Source organism: Pyrgilauda ruficollis, unplaced genomic scaffold (genome assembly GCF_017590135.1).
Source record: "Pyrgilauda ruficollis isolate IOZ18807 unplaced genomic scaffold, ASM1759013v1 scaffold135, whole genome shotgun sequence".
NCBI lineage: Eukaryota > Metazoa > Chordata > Aves > Passeriformes > Passeridae > Pyrgilauda > Pyrgilauda ruficollis.
The window spans coordinates 466,046-490,096 of record NW_024511988.1 but is presented as its reverse complement, the minus strand read 5'-3'; the positions used below and the strand labels follow the sequence as shown (position 1 = coordinate 490,096).

Below are 24,051 nucleotides of genomic sequence, written 5' to 3'. Positions count from 1 at the left end.
CAAACGCTGCCGATTTGGGGGGTTTCAGTTTGTTTGTTTTAAATCCAGCTATTGCTGATACTTGTCAGCTGAAAGTGGAGGGTGCCATGGAAACCTTTTCAGTACTTAAAGTAATTGCTTTGTAAAAAAGGAAACTCATTAGTTTAAAAAATAGTTTTGATATATTGACATTTTCTTCAGTGGAAGGATTTGTTTAAAATAGTGTTGGAGTAATTTGAAAGTGTGCAAGAACACATACAGTGTTGAAAATATTAGCAGGTTAGATTTATTATGGAGGTTGATGTAATACACTTGCTACATCATGCTTGGTTACTTTCGTCCTGGAAGTGATTGTGTTATTCAGTATTATTTAAATATTTCTTTAAAAAAATTAATAAATAAATTAAAAAGTCTTTTAGTCACTGCTTTTAATGACCCATCAGTCCAGAGTTTTTACAGGTATAGCTTTTTTTGCTTAGAAATTAAGTCAGTTCTTGTTCTGGTGGTGTTTCTTCTAAGATGATGCTGAAGGTGAGCAAATTCTTCAGACTTTAACATCCTAATAATATCTGGTGATGGTTGTGCACTTGGTCTCCACTATTCCTCTGCAGAGGAATATATATATATATATATATAAATTATTTATATATATATATATATATATATATAAAACCAAAGAGCATGAGGACTACCTTCTGTGGAAAAACAAAGTTCTCTTTTCTTTCCTTCTCCTCTGTCCTTGTAGACTTGATAGGAACAATGGATATACCTGTGATGAGGAGAGGGAAGAGGGTGAAACTGTAGAAAGAGGGTGCCCCATGTCTTGCTGGCATCATTCCAGTAGTCTGGATTCCAGGCCCCTCTGCTCCCCACCTCTGAAAGCTGGGTGAGCCTTTCTGGAAGGATGGAAAAGGTGCTGCGGTCCTGGCTCCAGTGCAGGCGCTTTTCTCTCATCTCCGGAATCTGTCGACGTTAATTGAGATTCAAGATAATAGTTTCTCCATCCCTTTGTTCTTTCCCTTAAACCTGGAATCTTACTGACTCCTCTGTTCTCAGGAGCATCGACCCATGCTTTAATTTTTCCATCAACTTCGGAAAAAATGCAGATATCAGCATACTTGTGTTTTTAATATTTATTGAGAATTTACCAAGCAGCCTCTATACCTTGGGTTTGTGCCAACTCTCTCTACTGGGGTAGTGTCTGCCTTGCACAGAGAAGGTTACTTATGGTTTCCTTTATTTGCTACTGCTGCATTTGTCTAGTTCTCCCTTAAAAATCGCAGGAGGTGACTGCTGGCTGCTATCTTTATTTTCTGACTCTCTTCCAGAATTCATGAGGAAATGCTCCCAAATAAAGTAAAAAAAATTCTACACCTCTTCTCCCCTTCCTGTCATTAGAAGGTTCTCTCTCTCTTCCCCCTCTTTTCACATTTAGGCCCTGATGGATTGGGCAGACTTCTTGCTCTGTGGTCATTGATTCTACTAATTGTCAAAAGCTATTCCAGAAATGAAGAGAAGAGATTTTGCACTCTGAGGCCATCTCAAAACTTGGAAGCATAAAGGCTCTGCTGTTCCAGACTCTCTTCAGCACACCGTTAATTTTGGAATGAAAAGTCCCGCAGATATAGAGTCTGCAAACAATCTGAAATAAGGAAACCATATCTTGCCTTTTTATTTTTTCCCTTGTTCTATGATGTAGGTGCATCCTGCTCTTTTTCTCCCCAGAAGCAGGGCAAGTATTGTTGTGAAGGTGCAGTAGGGATTTTGCTTTCAGGAGTCTGCTGTGACTGAGCAGTCCCTTGCCTTGAGCACTTTGGGCCAGAGGATCCTTCTTGGACTTTTGGCTTTTGTCTAAGAGCAGTCACTGAAGTTGTTATTTTTGTATTTTGCATTTATTAGCTCTCTCTTTTTTGTTCACCCAGAAGTGCTCTATAGATTTTTTGGGTCTGCTGTATTTACTCAATTTATCCAGGCCTTGGAAAAGCTTGGACTATCAGAACACATAAAATTGGTGTTGTCCAGTTCTGCAAACATCTGAGCGATTGACAGTGTCATAACAGACCCTGGAGGTGACAGCAAGGGTAGCTCAGTGCAGCTCCCTGCTCACCATTTTCACCAGTGCTCCCAGTTAACACCTCCAGACTCCTTCCCTGCCTTCTCCAAAGAGGTGTAGGAAGTTCACATGTTTCTTGACTTGTTTTTGGCTCTAGTATCAAAACACTAATCTGAAAAATTCCCATTGAACTTGTTTGGGTGCTGAGCATGGTAGGTTTAAAAATAAATAAAAGCTCCACACAGGTCCAGTTCTGCTCCCAGCCCTGGCAGAGGAATTTGTAGTGGCTTCAGTGTGAACAGGATTAGACCTTACAGAAATGCCTTTAATGTTCCTGCCCTGGGGCTGTCTGGGTAGATACTTTCTTTGCAGCACAGAGGATGAACTGTGTGTGCTCACAGGCTCTTCCATACAATTGAGGAGTGTGCTCACATGGCTCAGGGATGTTTGCAAATGGAGCAAAGGAATGCAGCTACCTGCAGGACAGAGGGTGGGCAGTGGAGCCCTGTGCTGGTGCTGCAGGCTCTTCATCCCCGAGTTCAGATATTTGGCTTTTCTGGGAGCTGTTGGCTGCTAGTTGATTTTCCTGTATTTCAAAACAAATGCTGAAAACTTGCCTGGAGCTCTTTGCTCAGATCAGCTGCCCGTATGTACTACAGCAGCAGGTTTTACAGGCTGTCTGCCCTGGGAATTGAAGACTAGAAAAAGAAAAGAAAATCAATGTATTTTCTTTTAATGCTATTTTTGTCTCCTTAGAAAAAGACTATGAATGGGGCTAGCCAATAGATGAGATTTCAGTGCTCATGTATGGGTCCATTTCATGCCTTCCTCATGCATGTGTGCATTATTTCTTTTTGTTTCTTTTTTCTTTCTCCCATTGGTGCTTTGGTTCATTATCTGAAAAATGGAAACATCTGATTTGAAATATCAGCATTAGGTTCTGGGAAGTGCTTGCTGCTTCCAGTAGAGAGAACCACCCAAACTGGGGTGGCTGGCTGGAGGTGATCCTACAGGCTCCTGGTGTCTGCAAAGAGCAGTGCATCCTCTATTTTTGGGCTGCTTTGCAGGATGTTATTTGCAACAAATCCCAGAGTTTTTGTTGACTCATGACTTATATTTTGGTTCTATTCAGCATTTTTTTTTTTGTCCTTTGAGGGCTCCAGCAGCTGAAACAGCATCGTCTTACCACACGGCAGTTTCAGCTGAGCCTGGTGTTTGAAATGGCAACACTGCTAAATGTTTGTGACTTGTTTTTAGAACACCATTTCAGCTGCCAGTTTCCTTGAGAAAGCAGAAACAATGTGAAAAGCAAGAGATACAAATAAAGGAGAGGCTTTAAAATACTTCTGATGGAAAAAAAACCAAAAACAAACCAAACAACAACAGCCAAAAAACAAAACAAAAAACATGCTAAATTTAGCAGAATTTCTTGAATAGGAAAGTGACATCTAAATAAGCATGCATGTTCCTGGATTCCCTTCACCTTTTTTCTAGCCTGTACATAAAGTCAGTGATTAAATTCTCTCTTAATGAGCTGTTTCCAAAAATTTTGCTTTTCCTCTGATAAAAGGTTTGGGTGCTCTCAGAAGAGCAGCTGCCACATGGTGAGGGTAGATAAAGGGGAGGAGGAGAGTTCCCCAAAACTCTTCTTCCTGACAAAGTGGTGAAGGAACTGTAGTGGTATTAATTTTTCCAGAGAGAGAGGGTAGGATTTAGGGTGCCAGGAGTAACTGCTTTGAGGGGATGATCTGTGTGCCCAGGAAAGCTGTTTTTTCTGCTGGAATTATTTTGTTAATGCATGTGTTCGTGCATGCCTATGTGTGTATGCAGATATTGTTATGGATCATTTTACATTTACAATGTGATAACTCCTTGCTCTTATTGCTGTTGTATTATTAGGTGTTCTGTAGATCTGCAGTGCAGTGATTTTTTTCAGCAAGTACAGCTGAAGCTCAGTGTTTTGCCCCAGAAAAGAGAAGGTAACACTCAGAGAACTCATTGCAGAAAACCAGGGTGAATTCTGAATTCCCCTACTCGATACCATTTTGTGTCTGTACCCACCTCCTTACCTCCAGAAGAAACCAGAGCTCAAGTTTTGTAAGTCAACCACCACTATCTGTGTTGTTTCCAGTATTAATTAATTTGTGGTGCTGTGTTTGTGTGACCTGTTCTTAGCTCCTGGCTGTGTGACCTTTGCTATTAAGCTGTCTCTATCTGGAAAAAGTCCACGTTAGAAAGTGCTACACAGATTAGTTTGAATCATTTATCCATTTCCCCAGCCCCCTCAGAATTTTTACAGACAGATGTACATTCTGCAGTTGGTGACTTTTATATTTTCTTTCAAATGGTAGATGAAAGTGGTTGAGAATCACTAGGATAAAATGAGATCCCTGCAGGGAAAATACCTCCTTGGATGATGAATCCCCATTTACACTTACTTCTTAAGATCTATCAGTGTAAATCATGCTTAATTTTTTTGGTTGTTTTTTTTTTTTTTTTGCATAGCACCTATGAAAACTAATTAGAATATGGTACTTTAAAAATTAATTACTGCCTTCTTTTATTGTAAAGCTAAAGGTGAGCTTGCACTTTTCATTGGGGTGTGTCATTGAGGGGTGTGTTATTTCTTGGGGTAAAACAAACTTGAGATCAGTATTGCTTCAGTCCATAGGTCAGTGTAGAATATTTTCAGTTGCAGTGCATTAAATGGACAGGGCATACAGTGGAAACTTTTGTGTTCCAGGGGGTTGAGGGTTAATAGTTCTGATGCAGAAGGACAGCTAACTCAGAAAGACGACCACAGGACTCCTCTGGAAATATTATCAGATTATTTTCCTTTAAAAAATTGAATGCTTTCTGTACAGAAAATGAGGAGTTTGCATTGATACAGGTTTAACCTACATAGAGAGTTACAGGAAAATCCTGCAAAACCTGTGTTAAAGTTTGTGTGTGGGGCTGTATTTGAGATGTTTTTTAGGCAACCCAGGCTCACGTGTTCTCCAGCCTGTGCTGGAGTAGCACAGAGGTGGTCTGGGAAGAGCCAGCTCTGCTTCCCCTGTGGTTTTTGCTCTTCCATGGCTCCAACTGGTAGAACCTTTGTAGTACAAGAAGTTCTCACTCACAAAGGGCATCAGGTTAGCCTTTAGTAGATTTATGTGCCATAATATTATTTAAGCCTTTGAAAACCTGCCCAGCGCTGGCGAGGCAGATAATGCAGAGCTTGTATGGGGCTACTTCAAAGTGAGCTCCATGGAGAGTGCTGGCCCTGCTGCTGGGAGATCAATACGGTGCTGTGCTCCCTCCCTTCAATCACATCAACAGCCTGTCAGAGGTGATGCACTGCTGCACCAGCTCAATACAAACAGCAGCTTGATTCTGGTAGGAAAGAGATTTTATTGGACCAAACCCCCTTTCTCAACAGAGCGGCCGAGTGCCTTTGGTGTTTTACTTCAGAACAGGTCTGTGCCCGAAGAGAAGTGACATTTTCACCTGTGATGTGCTCTTCACTGCTGCTCAGGGACATAAAATCTGTGGAGTGTAGGTCCACAGAGACCTTGATGTTGTTTCTCAGTTGTGCATCCAGTGAGTGCTCCCAGTCCCTGGCTGCCACCTGGGAGAGCTGCATTACTGGTCTGGCTGCTTTTAAGAGCTGATTACGAGGAAAGGCATTTCAGTAGAGAAGTGTTTTCATTCCTGCATTACCCACCATGCTGCTTTGTGTTCACGTTTTAACTGGAGAACTGCATTAAGCACGTTGTGTGTGTTACCCTTCTCTCCTCTGCTGCCTTTAATTACGAGGTTTATACATTGATGTACAGCAAATATTAAATTGGAGCTAATGGGAGGTGGGTTTGGGCCTGAGCTATACTGCCAATAATTGTGATGAGAGCTGGCAATTGACTTATGATGCCAAAGAGTGGCATGACATGCAATCTAGTGACATCACATTGAATGGTGTTTCACAGAGCACTAATACTTTATGTAGCTTTAAGATAAAAGCTTGGTTATAACACTCAGTGCATAAACATGCATCTACCTGTTGATGGCTGTATGTTAAAGCAGTGGCCCACACTGTTTCTTACATTTCTTGTTACAGCAAGGAGCTTATATATCTTAATAGTACGAGAAATTAAGCAGTTCAAGAGCACAGAGCAGGAAAAAGACCTATCTTAATTTTCTGCAGATGTTTCTGGTGATTGAAGACTAAAGCAGTTTCATAATGAAATAGCAAATTGCATGAAAGAGGTTAAACTTCAGTACAAAGTTAGGCTGTATTTTAATATTCCAGGGGAGTGTATACTAATAGAATAATCACTCACCTCTTGTCTTGCAGCTTTTGACTTGACACAGCCGTGGAACTTCCCTTTAAAGCACAGTAATTTCTATATAAGCTGTTTGATCTGTCAAGTAGGTGTAGGAGCTTGTGTCAGACTTGAAGAAGGGAGCAGATTCGGCTCTGACAGATGATACAAATAGAGTGAAGTTAATTGACTTTGCCAGGGGAGAAAATTCTTCCTCCCAATTATGTCAAATGCCAGACAACTTTCCAGAGGTGTGGAGAGAAACATGCCTAAAGGACAATACTGATACTGCTTTTCTAGTAGGTGCTTGCTCTGCTTTATTTTTATTTTTAACTTCTTTATTATTTAAGCTTTCAAGGATAAAGCAATAAAATTGACTAGCTCAACTACCTCTTTGTTTGAGGATTCTCAGACCTCATAAATCCATTGCCCCTCTGTGGTCCTCAGGATTTTCTGCCTGGTTTTGTGAAGATAAAAACTTGTGAAGCAGGGAAGTCCTGGGCTTCTTATTTTTCTGCCAGTGTTAGGTGTTCTGCTACTTTGGCTTCATAGTAGCATAATTTAAACTCTGTCAGAATCAACAGGTTTCTGTCACATTCTAAGATTTTAGTGTTTGGAAGGCAGAGGAGAGGACTGGGCTTTAGACTTTGTTTGCTGGTCCCATGTCAGACCTATAGCCTGTCTCATATATGAACCTCTGCAGTTTTGTGTTCCAGCACCACATGATTCTTTTACAGAAATTTCCTGTCAGTGGAGAAGGAGCCAGCAAAGCTGACATGGTAGGGGATATTGCTTGGAGGAATAAAACTCCCCTTTTCTCCACTCTGACACCTTTTCCCCTCTCAGCCCCTTTTTTGTTTTCAGTTCATGGATTTTTCCACTGCAACTCATGATATGTGTTACTGCCAAGTGGTGATAAATAAAATAAATAATAAAAGGGATTGATGTAGACAACTTTTTATTCTCTGTCACCTTCTTGTGAGGTTTTGATAGACAAAGCACAGCACTGGTGGGCAGGTCATGCACAACCCTTCAGTTTTGTTTCACAGTGAAGGTAGAATCAGTTCAAATGTCCTTTTCTTTTGTGGCCCAAATCTACTATATAAAACTGGCCTTCTTGTTCAGTAACTGTTACAGCTCTTTCCAGAATATGTTGGTAAATCTGGCAGTATTTATATTTTATGTGGTTGGGTTTTTTGGTTGTTTATTGCTGTGTTTTGCCTTACAAAAGTGCCTAGGAACATAATTGCAAGTCCATCCCTAGACACTGTACAGCAGGTCAGAGGTGTGTGGAACAGTCCATACCTCAAGTGGAGGATGCCAGCTTTAAAAGAAAAAAAGTTAAATAACGTGCAATGGTAGCAAACTATCTCCCTTTTATTCCTCCTGCACTTGACTCTCTTCCTGCTAAATGTGGCAATACTGTCAAAACTTCTCATTGTTTTGGCTTCTCCCTGTCAGTATAACTGTTCCAGACCTTTCGGTAGCCAAGAAATCGGTTCTGTTTGTGGGTTCCAAATTTTTACTCATCCTTGCATCTGGTTTTGTTGCCTTAAACCCCAGATACTTTCAGATTGACACAATATTGATCACAGTTGCATTTGGTTAAATTTGAGGTTAGTTTACATGAGTCACTGATGAAACTGCATGTGACACATTTTTGGACATCGGGAATTCATTATCTTTAAAATTATTTTTGAGAAACTTTATTCAGCCACTAAATATACTTTTATTAAAACAAGGCCTTAGTATGTATAATTGAGATTTGGAATCATGGTGTTTGTTTTTTCACATTTCTTGGAGTGTGCTTTCAGTTTAGCTAAACTAAACACCATTCTATTTAGGGCATAATTTTAAGAATATTTTTGTAATTCTGGCAGCAAATGCTGTGACATTATAATTATGCCATAAGCATTCAATGTTTATCCATCATAAACTGGCTGTAATCCCAGTTCTGGAAAACAGCTTTCTTGTTGCTCTGGATTCTTCAAGTGAAGGGGCATTTTTGTCTGCAGAAATGATTTTTTAAGGAAATCCACCATTTAGGTTAGTTACATACTAAAGCAGCTCAAGGAGAGAAGTCTGTCTCTCCCTCTAAAGTCATAAATTACTTTTGAAATTTTTTTGAAGGAAGTTCACTTTTAAGGACAAGTTGAACCAGCAGATACTGTTCAGAAACAGACTCAATTCTTGTATATATTAAAATATTGCACTCATTGAAGCACCTAAATTTAAAAAAGGGAACTGGTTAACCCAATACAATCTAACGTTGTTAACATCCCAGTTAATTTGTGGGTTTGAAAGCCAAGCAGGATGCAGTGGTTTCCCCCAGGAGCCATACTGGGAGCAGCACCCTGTTCTCTCCTGGCTGGCTGTGGAAGGAGTGCTCCCTCAGCAGCTTTGCAGCTGATGCAGAGCCCAGAGCTCGTGCACCAGATGGTTGTGCTGCCCTTCAGAGGGACCTCGAGGCTGGAGAAACGGTGTCACAGCAATCTCAGAGAAATGCTGGGTGCTGCACCTGGGCTGGGACAGCCCCATGAGCCAGCACGGGCTGGGGGAGCAGCTCTGTGGAGAAGGGGCTGGAGCAGCCCATGGTCACCAGGAGCCAGCAGCCTGTCCTTGTGGGGGAGAAAAGCCACCAGCCTCCTGGCTGTGCCAGGCAGGGTCACCAGGAGCTCGAGGGAGGTGGTGATGCTTCCCTGCACTGGATGTGAGGGACACATCCAGAATGCTGGGTCCTGTCCTGGCATCCCTGGTGCAAGACATGGACATGCCTGGAGCAAGTAGGGATTGGTGATGCCTCAGGTTTTAACTTCTATAGTTTTCAGATTCTGTGCTGCTTTAGTGTGTAGTTCTGAGCTTCATATTAAGGGATGGGGAGCTGTCTTCACAGAGCAGGGAGACAAAACAATTCCTTCTCTAGCTGGGGACCAAGGACAAATGATCCAAATCTCAGGCCCAAGAGCATAAACAACATGGACTGAAGAGAGAAAAACAAGAAGGATGGGAATTCATAACCTAAAGCTGTAATTGGACAATTAACTCCAATCTGCAAATGGAGCAGAACTTATAAAAGTGAGAGACTCCATGAGTGCTCGTCCATTTTGTGACCATTTTGGTTCATTTTGTGCAGCCCTGGCTGGGCTCTTGTGCTGCCCAAGGTGGATCCATTGAAGCCTTTTAATAAATCCCTACTTTATTCTTTAGCTCTGTCCAGCCTCTGTTCTAGGTCAGCCTTGACAAGGCATCAGTTCAGTATCTGTCATGTGAGGTGAAACTGAGGGAACCTTCAATCTGGAGAAGGAAAGGCTTGCAAGGACCTTGTTGATGTGTGTAAATACCTGATGGAGGACAGGGAGCGAAGGGGACAGAGCCAGGCACTCCTCTGTGATCCCAGTGAGAGGACAAGGTGTCATGGACACAAATGGAAATACATGGAATTCCACTGGAATGCATTTGCTGTGAGGGAGGTCGAACACTGGGACGGGTTGTCCGGGTGGTTTGTGGAGTGTTCCTCCTTGCAGATACTAAAACTTGACTGGATACAGTCCTGGACAGCCTGCCTGAGCTGATCCTGCTGAGCAGGGAGGCTGGACCAAGTGGGCTCCCTGTGTCCCTTTCAGTCTCAACCTTCTCAGTGCCACTGTCCTGCTCTAATTGCATGCCAAGGTGAGAAAATTTCACTAAATAATCTCAGCAACAAGATATGTAAAATGATATTTTAAAATAAAGATATTATTTTTTTCCAGTTGACAACTTTTAGAGCAGAATCCACTAGGAAGTGTCTTTTTTGTCTGCAGGCTGCCTTTGTTATCTTAGTTTCTTCTTTCAGAGGTTGCTCCACCAGTTTCTAAAGTGGAGTGTTGGATGCTGAGGCTGGAGTTGCCATCAGTGTGGGCTTGGTAGCATGAAATCAGTGGAGCTGCATTGGTGTGAGACATGATGAGTGGTGCAGCTGTGTCACCCTGAGATTTCAGAGGTGATCGAGTGTTAAGCTGCCTTTCTGTTCCTCTCTCCCCCTGCCAGTTGTGTTCTTTCACCACTGAGTTTAAACTCTGCAGGAAAAAATACTGAAGTACAAAGGTACATCTGCTCATAAAAGAGGAGCAAATTGTCAGTGTCCTGCTGCTCCCACTGGAATGGTCAGGCTGCCATGCTCTCCCTTTTCTCCTCCTGGAGAGGGTGGCTGGGGTGGAGGAGTGTGAGTCTGACCCAGTCCAGCTTTCCTCAGCTGTACTGTAAAACACCTTTCTCTAGCTCTTAATCAGGGTATGATACTGAGCTTGGATAAAGCCAACCAGATAAAAATTCAATTGTCTGTAGCAAACATAGCAAATGGCATCACTTTGTTGTAGCAAAGAGCAAAGTGTTTGTTGTGCCTTTGATCTCTGAAGTGCTCTGATGTGGTGAGGTCATGTTGAGGAAGCACTAACAGGCCTTTCCTTGATTTTGTATTCAACTTGATGTGAAAGGAAGAAGGGAAAATGGAATTGAATGTGTGCTTATTGTGATAATTCATTTCAGTCAACAATCAGCTTGCTTTTCAAAGTTCCTGCACAGGACTTGGTATTGGAATTGGACATTGGCAAATGACTTTATTAGTTTTCATTGAAAATTAATATGTCTGTCAGCTTTTCAGTGCAGGGCTCATTTTGCTCTTCAGATCAGTTAGACTGCTGGCTTCCCTTTCAAAACTAATTTTCTTTATTGGTATATTTGCTTATGTCTTTTTAATCCTTCCAGTTACTGCTTCAGAAGATGTGGGAAGGGGAAGAACACTTGGTCCCTGAAGGTTGCTGTGAGCCAGTCACTGCTCATATGAATGAAATATTTTCATACAGCATAAAACTTTATCTCAAAGAAAGTCTTGAGAAGTTAAAATAATGGTAAATGTTCTCTAGACTAACTCTTGCAAGGGCTAAATAGCCTGGCCTTGCTCCAGGAAGGCACTTAACAATGTGCTTAACTTTAAGCGCATTGAATATTCTTCCTGGCATGAGTGAAAAATCAATGAGGCTGCTCACATGCTTAAAATAAGACATGTGCTTAAGTGTCTTTCTGGACCTTAGCCAGAGCGTTCAGCCTGTGAGATGAGCTGAGTTCTAACTGTGGGCAAAAGCCAGTAGTGTTTCATTTTGCTTGTCTTGTGCCTTTCTGAAGAATGCATTGATATTGTCTGTGTTTATTTTAATTGGCCTCCATTTCCCATCTAAGCCCTACCAACTCCAAGGCACTGGGAGTAAAATAGATGTGCAACTTAGGGCTGTCAAACAGCTTGTCAGGGGTAGTACTTAGACTGTATATATTGCTCTAGAGCAGGAACTGGACTTCAGAAAAGCTGGGAAAAGATGAGGTGAAACATGATTGTTTTCTTTGGTAGCCAAGGTTTTAATATGGAGAGAAAATGAAGAGGAGAGAAGAGAAGGGCTGGTGACACGTAGCACCTTTTCAGTTAACATAGTTGCTTCTTAGGAAACATTAAAGAATGCAGACAGATGCATTAATAATCTGCTGGCAGTGGCTGTAGCCTTGGCAAGTCAGCTTTCCTACCTACTATTGATTTTTCTGACTCTCAGGCAGCAATTTGCAATAGGTGGTGTGATCCCTTACCCTCAAAATGGGCAGGGAGAGGAGCTGTCACAGCCAAAATAATTTTTACTTTCTAACCAACCCCTCCTGTTTCTTCAACAGCATCTTTTCCTGCTTAGATGACAATTTCCACTGCTGACAACTGTGAATGATAAAATATACTATATTTAAACACAAACAGCCTCCATGGCTAGAGGTGCAAAATAACCCTCCACGATGCACTGAGCTCCGTGCTGGCACCAGCCAGCCCTGGGGAAGCACCCCTCAAGTGCTGTAAGTCTGGGGTGTTACTGACTGGCAGGTGGAAAAGCAGTGCAGCCATGGGCATCTCAGAGAAATCTTTGCTGTCAACTCAAACTTACACATCTAAGGAAGCAGAAATGTCATTCTGCTCCTGCTGCCTTTTGTTTTTCAGCATTTAGACAGTGCTTGGCTTTTGCTTTCCCTCTCCGTGTTTACACCTTCCTCCGAACAGGGCAGGGGCACCTCTTTGTTTCCTTGTGGATTTGATTTATAGAGGATGAGAGAGAAACTTGGAGCAGTTGGAAAGAGAGTGGCCAAAATAAAGGAAAATGGAGAATAGGTGTTTTGAAAGGGTTAAATATGTAAAACTAGAAACAAGCAGTTGAATTTTGTATGTAGCTACAAAAGTGTTCCTGAAAATGCACCTCCATGAGGGAGCAGTTGCCATTTTTATCAGATCTTTCCCACGTTTTGAGTCTTGAGCAGTTTTGAATGAGTTTGTTTGTAGGTTGTTGTTTTTCTTTCAGCTGCAGAAATTTGTTTGCAGAAATGTATAGCACTGCAGGCTGGATTTCAAGTTTGCTTCAAGGTAACTCACAGTGTATGTTTTTATTGTGCACTTGTCCTAGAGGCCATTTGTTTCTTTAAACAGTGAATTTCTTTTTAATTACATAAAAGCCTAATAGAATCATTTTTCAGATAGAGAATTGCATCTGAATTGAGTAAGATGTGATTAAAGGTTCAGGTTTAAAGGGTGTATTCACATTCTGGGATAGCTTAAATGGTGAAATAATGTGCACTAGGGATATCAGAGCCAGAATTAGAACTGGAAGAGTGGATGGAAAAGGGGATCTTAGAACTGTTTTGCTTTCAACTGTTTTCCCCTTAGCTTTTCTAAAATCAAGCTCAAGTAGCTCTGTGAGTGTATCTATCTGCAGGTGTCTTCAATGTGACAGAGCCTTCTGCCACCTAGTGTTACTGGGAGCTCTCCTCAGCAGGAGAATTTATTAAATGTCATTTTTATTAGCAATCCCCACTGATTTCCGGGCATTTTCTGTGAATGTTTCAAAAGGCACTTTCTGCACCAGTTTCAGAATCAGTTCAGTCAGTAGGCACAACTTGTTTGGAGACAGATTTTGGGGATGCAGTTTGCAAGTTGAGTTGAGTGGTTAACAAATAAGCCATGGAGAATTTCAGCAGTTGTGGATGTCACTGCTCTGTAACAACTCTGTTGGTATTTTCTCTTCCAAGTGAAACTAAGGGGTTCTGCCTAACTCGGCACACTCCTGTTGGATATCTGCTTCTTCTGTTTCAGGCTATTGGATTAGACTGAAAGCAACAGAAAACTAAAATTAATTCAAGAAAAATCATATAAAAATGATTCAATTTAGACACTTAACTCATTGTCTTTTTAGAAGAGTAAAATGAAGATCTCCTATCATCACTGCATTTTTCCCCTCTAGAAATTCTACCAGGGCACAATAGACAAGGACAATAAAATCCAGAGAATTTCACCCAGATTTCACAATAGAATTGTTAAGATGTTAAAACAGAAAAATAGCCTTAATGATGCTTTATATTTAAGCCAAATAATAATAGCTCCTACCATATGCTGACAGAGAGGAGGAAATTGCCTAGGATTGAAGGAGTGGTTTTCTCCCCTTCATTCCCCTGTAAAAAATATTTTCAGGAGAACAGAGCAACTTTTCCCTCCTCCCCCACCTGTGGGAGCTGTGACTGCCCTGTGCCAGTGGGCTGTGCAGCTCCTTTGCAGGGGGGTTTGAGAGCTCAGCCCAAAGGCTGCTCCTGCCTGGGGCAGATGTTTCTCATCCTTCACCTCCCTGGTGCTGAGGAGAAGCCTCTCCCCGAGCTCCTGCCCTCTTTGCTCCCTCCCACCTCTCCCAGCCCTTCCTGGGGAGTAAACGCCCGCCTGGCTGAGAGCTGTAAACCTGATCTCAGCATCAGCCTGAAATGCTGACCTGAGCAGCAGCAGCCAGAACCTGAGGAGGCTGAGGGGCTCCTGCATTAGAGCACAAGTCAGCTGCAAGGGAAAGCCACCTGGTTTTCACCTTCTTTTGACCTGAACCATCTCATCTTCTTTAAATACTGTCATTCAAACTGCAATATTTGCTTTCAACAATTACACTTTCCACATTTTGCCTAAAGAAAATAACTTTGGGTTCTTATTATCTGAAATGAATAACCAAGAGTTCATGGTTTTTCATTTGAGATAATTATTAGGTTTGGCAGCTTACTTATCTGATCAGTATCAGCAGCTAAAAACCCTCTAGAAATTCTTGTGCTATTTTGTTTGAGTCATATTAAACTGGAATTGCTGTATGATGTGAATTCATTGCTACTCAGTCAGAACAGAGGATGCTGTGTCACAGTGAAAACAGAACTGACTTTCTGCCTGGGGAAACTATTTCAAAGCTGAGGTTATAACCACTTTTTCTGTGTTCATATGACTTTTTTCTGTCAGCAGTGATTTGGGGGCAAAGCCTGTTGCCATGCCTGATACATGAGTCACCCAGAGGCTCTGTTCTTCCCTGCTGGGACTAAAGCAAGTCCTTAAATGCAAAAAAAACCTTTAAAAGCATTGGGCCACTTCATTTTCCAGCCTTGGGCATGAAATCCAGGTCTTTGCCAATGCTCCTGGGGCTAAAATACCTCCTGTCTGCTTGGAGCCACCCTGGACTCTGCAGCTGTGTCCTGAGCTAGGGGGTGGCATCCCTGTGTCCATGGCAGGGGGTTGGAACTGCATGATCTTTAATGTCTCTTCCATCCCAAATCATTCTGTCATTCTGTGATACAATCACAACTGTCCTCCTCTGTTGCCTCAGAACTGAGCATCAAGCAAAATGTGCTAAAAAGAAGGAGAAAAAAGTGTCTGTGCATCTCCAGCCTCCTTCTGTAGGTGTTCCTGGCTGAGTGCTCTGTTCAGAGAGGGCTCCCTTTGCCTACAGATGCATAATTTACATGGAAGCTGGAGGAACCTCTTTCATGTAGCTCTCCCAAAGCCCCAGTTCATCAATATGGATCTCTGGCTGTGTGCTGGGGGATTCATGGTGCTCAGTGAGGTGTGTGGAACATGGCAAAAAAGGCAGAGCAGGAGGAACAGGAGGGAATTTTTATCCTAAAAGAAGAGTTTGTGTGTCCAAAAGAACTGTCTTTCAGAATAAAAGGTGTGTTCTCCCTTCTTGCCTGCAGAAGGGATGCTGTATTCCCAGAGTCCAGCCCAGGGAAGATGAGACACATGGTATCTTTAAAACTGAACATGCCCCATCCTTACATAAAAAAGATAAGTCTATGAAAAGTCTTGACTTAGGTAGAAAATTACAGAACAGTGGTTAACTTCCTCAGAGTTATATATTTAAACACATCCATGTTCTTCTTGTGCCCTTTGTCCTAAACGCAGTGTGTGGGAGGAGGAGTGGAGCTGGAGGACAGAGGGAAAGATGAAGAATTTGGAGATCAGTCTATGCCAGAACATTTCCACAACACATTTAAAAGAGAGCTGCTTTGCAATTACAGAAATGGTGGCTTAATGGTTGTTCTACCCACTGAAAAGAAAAAAAGAAATCCAATATCACAGCTGAGAAAGGCCCTTGTGTTCAATGGCATTCCGCCCGGGGTCAAGTACGAGCAGAGCGTGATTTAGCCAGGGACTAAGTGCAGCTGCAGCTCTGCAGTGCAATGCATGCCAGTCCTGCAGCGCTGTGCAGGCTGGGCGCTGCAGTGTCCGTGTGCTCTGTGGGGCACTCAGGGCTGCTCAGCTGCTGCACCTGCAGCTGTCGGGTGTCGGTGCTGCGATGTCCGACAGGCGGGAGGAACGGTGCGCAGAACTTCGGGATATTAGAAGGTTAATTAATTACTTTAATTCATTAATATTATATATTTATAATTAATAGAATAGAATATGTATAACAGAATATGTATAATAGAATATATAGTAGAATAGAGTATATATAATGTATAACATATAATAATATAATGTTTGATATTATAATATATAATTCTATATTATAATGTAGACTATATTATAGATTTACAAATTATAATTAATTTTATAATTAATTAATTTATAATAGATACTATATTAATTAGTTTATAATGTATATCTTCATAATTTATAATTAATAATTAATTAATTATACTATATTATACTATAACTATATTACAGAATATTACACTAACAAGAACTATCACTAACTAACTAACTAACTAATGACTGTCTCCAGACTGACATCCACACAGCTTGGACCTGATAGGCTAATTAACATAAACAATCTCTACCAGAATCCAATTACTAAATTCTTTCAGGTAAACAGCCTTCCCAACACATTCCCCATGTGCAAACACCAGGAGCAGCAAATGAGATAAGAACTGTTCTGATCTCTTCTCTCCGCTCAGAGGGCATGTGAATACCACATTGGAGCACTTTGTGTGGGGCTGATTGATTTACTGGATCTGGAAGTGCAGACCTGGAAACCCGAGCGAGGGAGAATGCCCTGAGCCGGGGCTGCGGGTGTGGAGAGGACAGACAGCTGGCGGGTGACCTCAGGACGATGACAAATGGGCCACCAGGTGCCCCCGCCCGCCCCAGCCCCTCCGCGCTTACGGAAGTCACTCGCGCTGAAGGAAGGCTTCCTGTGAGCAAGGCTTCTAGAAATAAACACTAACCTCTTGTTACAGCTGAGTGCATGGGGGTGAGGAATCCAAGGAGCTCCCTGGGAAGGAGTTGAAGCAGAAATCCTTGCAGTTTAAAGGGCAAAAAAAAAAATTAATCCTAATGGTAGTGGCTGTGCGTGTTTTGGAGCTGGCAGGAACGTGTGGTGTGGAGATGCGTGGGTGAGCAACAAGAAGGAAACTGTTTACACAGCACAGTCAGTGGTGGCTCTTCTCTGACATGTGTGGAGCCATCAAACAACAAAATATTTTACTGGGAGGAAGGTGGGATGTGAGGAAGCCCCCCAACAATTGAAGAAAGAGAAGCCAGCACAGAATTTATATCAAATATCCTTTATAGAGCTGAAACATGTGACCAAAAAGAACTTGCATAGCCTTTAGTTTTCCTTTGCTTGCGAAGGATTAATGTATTTGCAGGTTCTGCTTTCCATTTCCTGTTTTTATTTTGAAATAGGCACACAACTGTGTGCTAAAATGAGGAGAACTTTCAGATAATCCTTGTCTTGAATCCACTCTGCAGCAGCACAGAAACCTGTAACCCATGTTGCCTCAGACCTGCTAGGATATACCTCCTTCTTAGGGTTCCTTAGTGGGGTTGTGATGTACTTTAGCAGCTTCAGTACTGTTTTTCTTTTCAGCTAAAAAATCCCCAACAAAACAAGATGACCTCTGTCATCACTTTAACTTTTGAAACTGTGTTCAAGATTTCCCACATTAGCTCAGAATCACTGGGTGCTCCAAAGATAGCCTTGGCTGCTCTCTTGCACTGGTATTCACATTTTCTAAGGCTGGAACTGTTATATCTCGTCTGAAGTGATGCTGCCTGATCAAATGTTAAGAGAAGCTGATTAAATGTAGCATCTGATTATTATCAAAGGGAATATGCAGACACCCACTGTGAATTGTGGGCTCATATGAGGGGCAAAATGTGTTTCTCAAACATGCACTGGATTTACACATGGGAATTCTTGTTGAATGTGAATCTCTAGCTTGGATAACTCCTCAGTGAAAAGAGAGGTTTATTTAACTTGCTAACACTTGTAACATCTCCGGGTGTAATGGGATTTACAGTTCCTTTTGAAGATGGAAATAGGTCAGCTTGCACAATTTAAGGGGTTTATGTCCCATTTCAAAGTAGTTTTTATATTTACAGGTTACAGTTCTTTAAGTTGATAGTCTCAAAGTCTGTGGTCCATTGTACTTGGAGTTTATAGACTGTTCTACATGGAATAGTTGTGTTGAGGTGATGCCTTCTTGGGTAGGGCCCTGCAGTGGGACTGGGATTGTCCAAACCTCGTTTTTTTGGCAGTGCCTGCAGGTCCTGGCCCAGGGCTGCATCCAGCCTGCAGTAGAGGAAATGTGCAAAATGCATATCAGGACAGAGGAGTACAAAGCTTCCTTTATTCTATAAAACCTTTTTCATCGTTAGTTTCCTGTCTTTACACTTTAAAACATCCACTTCTTTTCAAATTATATCAGTTTCTGGGAGGCGGAAGGCATTTCTCCTTTTCCTTTGATCTCAATTTCTCTGTAGCTTTTCATCTTACCTCAAGGCAACAGCACTGGCTTCTCAGTTACTCCAAAAGCAAATGTTTATGTGTTAAATAAATACAAGTACCTGAGTCTGGTCTCACATCTATTTAAAAAGCAGGGCAGCAGTAGAATTGCAGTGCTGGGAAAATGCTGGAGAACCAGGTGCTCTCTAAAACTTTTCTTCCTTTAAAACTCTTTTTCTGCCAGTAGAAGAGCTGGGTATTTTATGAGGAGCACTGAAGGTATATTTTGATGTAGCTGTCATAAAGAAATTTCCCTCCATTCCACTCCCCAATGGATTAGCTTTTCAGTGGAAATGGTTGGCTCTGGATTTCATCACGAAAAGAGGAAGTTTTTAGGGAAAGTAGTATGGGAAAATCTGATTCTGTTCTCTTCCCCACCCAGGAGGGTTCTGTGACTTTGGGTCTTTGCATTTAAAGGTTTTTCTACTCCAAGGTTCACGACTGCACTCACCAGTTCAGAGATAATCTGTATTAAATTCTGAGATGGGACATTAGATATATCTTATAGGTCATGTATGGGTTTCACCTTTAACAGAGGAAACAGTTTATGTGAAACATCACATTAAAGTGCTGTAGTTTTTTATGTTAAACCCTCAGAAATTCCTTTATTGGTCACTGCAGCAGCTGACTGGGAGAGAGCTCTGAACCCAGGGTGCTGCTGGGTCACTGTTGCAGCAGGACTCTGGTGGCTTTGGGTTTCCAGGATCCAAAAGGTTTACCCTTCATATAAAGGACATCATAAGGGAGAAGAAGATGGGAGAAAAGAGGGGGGAAAAACTCAGCACTAATTTCTACCTTTGGAGTCAGAACTGGGTTTATCAGCAACAGCTGTTTCATACCTAATATCACATTTTGAGGCTTTTTTTTGCCTCTTTCAGTGTCTGGTAGCAGAAGTCTGTACTGTTCCATCTTAGCTGAGGTGTTCTGTAGCAGACCTGCTTTGTTTTAATTTTAAAGTACTTTGTTTCACCACATGCCATTTATACACTTTCCTGCCCTGAGAAAACTCTGACAGTGTTTGAAACAAATTGCTATTTAGAAAAAGCAGATGGAAGAGGTTAAAAAGAAGCACTAGGAGTTCTATATTTCTTCTATTGATTTGTTGGGCTGGGGCATTTCCTGTCTTTTCTACTGGGAAAGTTTATTTCTGGTAGAACAGAGTTCTTCACTCAGAAAACCTAAAAGTTCTAGGAGCTTAAACTCATAATTATATTTTTTTTCTTAATCCTTAAGTGTAACAAAAAGAGATCCATTAGAGACAGAAGGCATCTGCTTTTGCAGAATTTATTGCAAGATGAAGGCACTGAATTTCCTTGCTGGAAATCAGAATTGTGATGAGCAAGCAATGGTTCTGCAGCAGGTTCCTGGGGCAGGGGTGAGAGAAATGGGCTGAGCAAGTTTGTGGCATGGAGAAGGGTCTGGCATTCATCTGACACCTCAGAGAGCATTTTCTGCTCAGAAAGCAGCACAGGGTTATTAATAATAACAAACCAGCCTGGCTTACTAAGCTGAATGTGCACAGCACTGCTGTCTGCAGGTGGGATTGCTGGGGCTGCAGGGGTGGTGCTGTGCTGCATCACTTGTCTTTGGCAGGAATTTTTAGTAGCCAAAACTCTGTTGTGCTATTTAGAGTGACTTTTCCTTGTACCCCTGTACTATGGGCTGTGTTCAGTCCATAAGGTGCCATAATCTGGGTGAAAATGTATTTTTTATCTCTGTATTTGGACCTCATCAGCTTAGCCCTGTTTTGACATCCACACTTAATGCTGCAATTGTATACAGAGAAGCATTGAAAAATACCCCAAACAAATACCAGAGCTCCTTCAGTGATTGCACCTGTTAAATAGATTTTCTCCCATTTTGTCTGTGTGGTCTGGAGGGTGGAGGAGAGGAGTGGCAGGTGGCAGGGCTGACAGTGTGACCTCGAGCAAGGAGGGATTGGGTTGGGCTCATGAGGAGCCCTTGCTGAGCTCATGGCTGCTCTGAACTGGAATTCTGTGTCAGAACAGGCTGTGGTGGCTGGGGTTCAGCAGGAACTTCTGATACCAGTCACAGCTGGTGGGTTTAACATCTAAATATAGTCATAGTGCCCAGATAGTGTCTGCTAAAATGGGTGAAAAGCTGTTGGTTTGGTTTTTGTTTTAATTTGAGGATTGGGCTTTGTAGCTACTCCCTGGAATGATGAATTGCTATTCTGGGTTTGAGTACCAGCTTTGTGCCTTGTGTTGTTGCCCTGCCTTAGTCCAATTAGTCTGAGAGAGGGAGACCACACCATATTTGAATAGCACCAATGCATTTCCTGGGGCTGTTTAGTGGAGAACAGCAATGAGCTCGGCTCATTTTATAAACAAATTCTGTTTGGCTGCACAGAGCCACTGTGGGAGAGCTGACTGGTTCAGGGGAAAGCAGAGCTGAGCAGAGGGGCTCAGTTTGTACCTGCTCAAGGACAGAGAGTAACCCAGGCCACACATTCCTGAGCAGAAGCCACACACAGCCCAGTTCCTTCTGTGCCTCTCTCCTCTGATGAGACCCAGTCCCTGCAGCTCCCTCTGAGTAACACAGCAATAGCTCATCCTAGGGATTGGTAAGTCCAGTGAAAATCCTGTCTCCAGGAAGGCTCAGGAATGCAGCAGCCTATGCTACTGCCTTCCTAATGCTTCACACAGTTTTCAAGACTGGAGTATTCTACTTGCTTTATGCAACCACTATTTATTATTTAAATGATGAATCTGGAAAATTTCCCAGATCTAATGTCTGCCCCATTGCTTTATGTCTTGGATACTGCAGATAATCAGATGAGCAGTAAATCTACTCTGTGGAATAGAATTAAATTATTTCTTTTTTTTTTCCCCTGTCAAACAACTTGTGAATGATTTTTCTTTTCTTCACTCCCACAAAATACCTAATAGGTAAAAAAAAAATAAATCTGTATGCCAAATACAGAGTTATTCCTTATGTATCTCTGTGTGGTGCATCTGTAGAAACACCCCTGGGAGTGTATTTATCTTGGGTAGCAGAAAAGATTGTGTGAAATAATCCCTAGCACTGGTACTTTCAGTTGGGTGGGTGAAGGGACATATTATGGGGTGGTTTGGGCTTGTTGGTTGTATGCTTGGTTCTTTTTGTTTGTTTAGGTGGGGGTTTTTAGCTTTGTTTGGTTTCTCATTGGTGTTTATTTTAGCCAGGTTTGATTGTGCTGTTTGTCCATTCTCTCTGATTGTTTCTGACGTCTTTCCTGAATTTCTCTGGAACAAGACCACCCTGCTGAGCAGTGAGGGGATGTTTGCCAGTGGCCCTGGGTGTTGCTGAGCTGCTCTTGGGTCCTCTGGCTCTCAGCAGCAGCAGTGCCAGGGGCTCTGGGGCTCCTGGGAGGGCACAGGGGGATCACATCTGCTGCCACTCTGAGCCCACGTAGCTCTCCACAGTCCTGGCCTGGCCTGGTGGAGTGGTTGTGACACAGTCTTGGGAAAAGAGAAAACATGAAGAAAACTCCCTCCCTGGAACAACCAGCTTGATTCTGAGCCTCCACACCGAGTGTGAATTACGCCTCTTTCCTTGAAAACAGGAGGGGTTTTTTTGGTTTTTTTTTTCCTCCCACCCCCTCCATGGTGATGAGAAACTGAAGGTCAGGAATGATCCCCCCAAGGCTCATGAAGAACAAAATACGACGTGTTTTAACTGATGTGAAAGCTTAATGGGGAAGATCAACATCCAAAGGCTGCAGCCAAGGAAAGGGGGCTTGTTTGGGCACAGCCTGAAGCAGAGCATAGGCATTGCTGGGAATGGGAAGTGTGAAATGGTGGGGCAGGGAACACACAGCCCTTTAGCCCTGCTCAAAAATAATAGTGCAGGCTTTTTTTAACTTCAGAGTTTAGTCTGCCCTCAGTAAAAACAAGTTACATTAAAAAACTGTGCACCAGAAAAAGCAAACCTCTTTTTCCTGGTCTCTGCTTATAAGATTTACAGGTACTTAAAATAAACCTATGAAAAACAGACCCAGTGTGCTGGAATTTGCTAACTAGTGAGAGCAATTACCTCCAGGTCCCAAGACCTAACGGAGCTCGGCTTTTTGGAAATAAAACTTGGCAAACACTTCTTCCTGCTGCTGTTGTAAAGGTGTACATGAAAAGATGTGCTGACCTCTGCCAGAAACCCCAGGAATCCAGTTCAGAGAGATTCTCCTGTGGAGGGGATGGCTGGAATCAGGCAGCACAGATGGGGACCGGTGTGGAAAGCAGCTAAAACCATTCGCTTCTCATTGTGTGGCTTCAGCGTGGCAGACTCTTTGCAATTGCCTGGTGTACCACAGTAATTAAATGGGTCAAGAGCAGTAAGTTCAGATACTTAACAAGAAAATAAAGACCTCACTTGACAGCCAGCAGCGGGCCCTGCTCGTTTCACAGGAGTAAGGAGAATTAGGGCAGGTTGTGCTGTAAAAGTCGATGGGAGCCTTTTTGGCAATGATTTTGTATTGCTTCAGAGATCACCTCCCAATTAACTACAAGTGCTGCAGTGGCTGGAAGTCAGGTTGTCTTATGAAACTAATGCTCCGATTTCAGATGTCCTAGAAAAAGGGAAACAATAGACTCTGGTTTTCTCCTTTCAGTGATATATAAGTAAGGGAAGATAAGAAAAGTAACGAGAAAGACACAACCAACCTTTGTTAATATTGAAATGTAAAATACTCCCGTTTTCACTGGACTGTTTCATGCATGAGGGGATAATGAAGTTGTGCAATGAAATAAATATGATAGAAGTGAAATCCAAGATGGGAACTGATTTTTGTAAGACTTTCTGTTTTGGAGGGTAGAGGTAGTTTCACACCAGCATTTTGAAGGAAATTATTTGTTGTTGTCAGTGCCCATCATTCCTGGCTGAGGAAAGGAGCTCCTGTTTCCCACAGCAGTTTTAAAAGTCCTTTGGGAAGGATGAGATCTTCCTCTTAAAATATTAAGGGACAAATAACAAGAATGTAAAAAAAACCCAAAAATTAAAACCCATAAAATGTGTTCTGCCACAAACCAGGATCTCTCTGCAGATCACCTCCCCTTGCAAATTAAGAGATGGCACCAGCTTTGTTGCTGTGTTTGTAGATTCTTTTGGGCTGAGCACTATTAAAAGGGTTTATTTTATTATTACTTTGTGCTCTCCTGCCTGTGGATGTGCTGGTGGGAACCAATGTCTGGCAGTGAGGGCCAGATTCTGTCACAACTTGGTGCAAAACACCTCAACTCAGTCACAGGAGGTAAATTCAGTCTCAGTTTCAGCATCTCACCAAGAATCCCTCAGACACATTGCTCATGTCTGTGCATTGTGGTTATTAGGTGCAAGAAATACAGTTTTTAAAACTGTAATTAATCATTTCTCAGTAATCTCTTTTTCTATGCTTTTATGGCATCAATGGGTATGACTGTTTATTATGTCTTACCTATAAAATCTGACCTGTTTTATATACTCTTTATGGAAACAGTGTACAGTCATAAATTAAAAGATGCAACTGTTTTGGATATTTTACTGGTGGTCCTGTATTTTCCTGCCAAAAGTGCAGCTGTTTTAGGTTTCTTGGGATAACATTATAAAAGGCTGTGTGCGTTTTGCAAGTTTATGCTTGGATTGCCAAGCCAGAGGTGGAATGACTCAA

General features: G+C 42.2%; 1 protein-coding gene across 1 annotated transcript in view; it reads left to right on the top strand.

Annotated features, from left to right (window-relative positions):
• Positions 1-24,051, top strand: part of MNAT1 (MNAT1 component of CDK activating kinase) — a 119,532-nt gene that overhangs the window by 93,313 nt on the left and 2,168 nt on the right. The gene's annotated exons all lie outside the window — the stretch shown is intronic.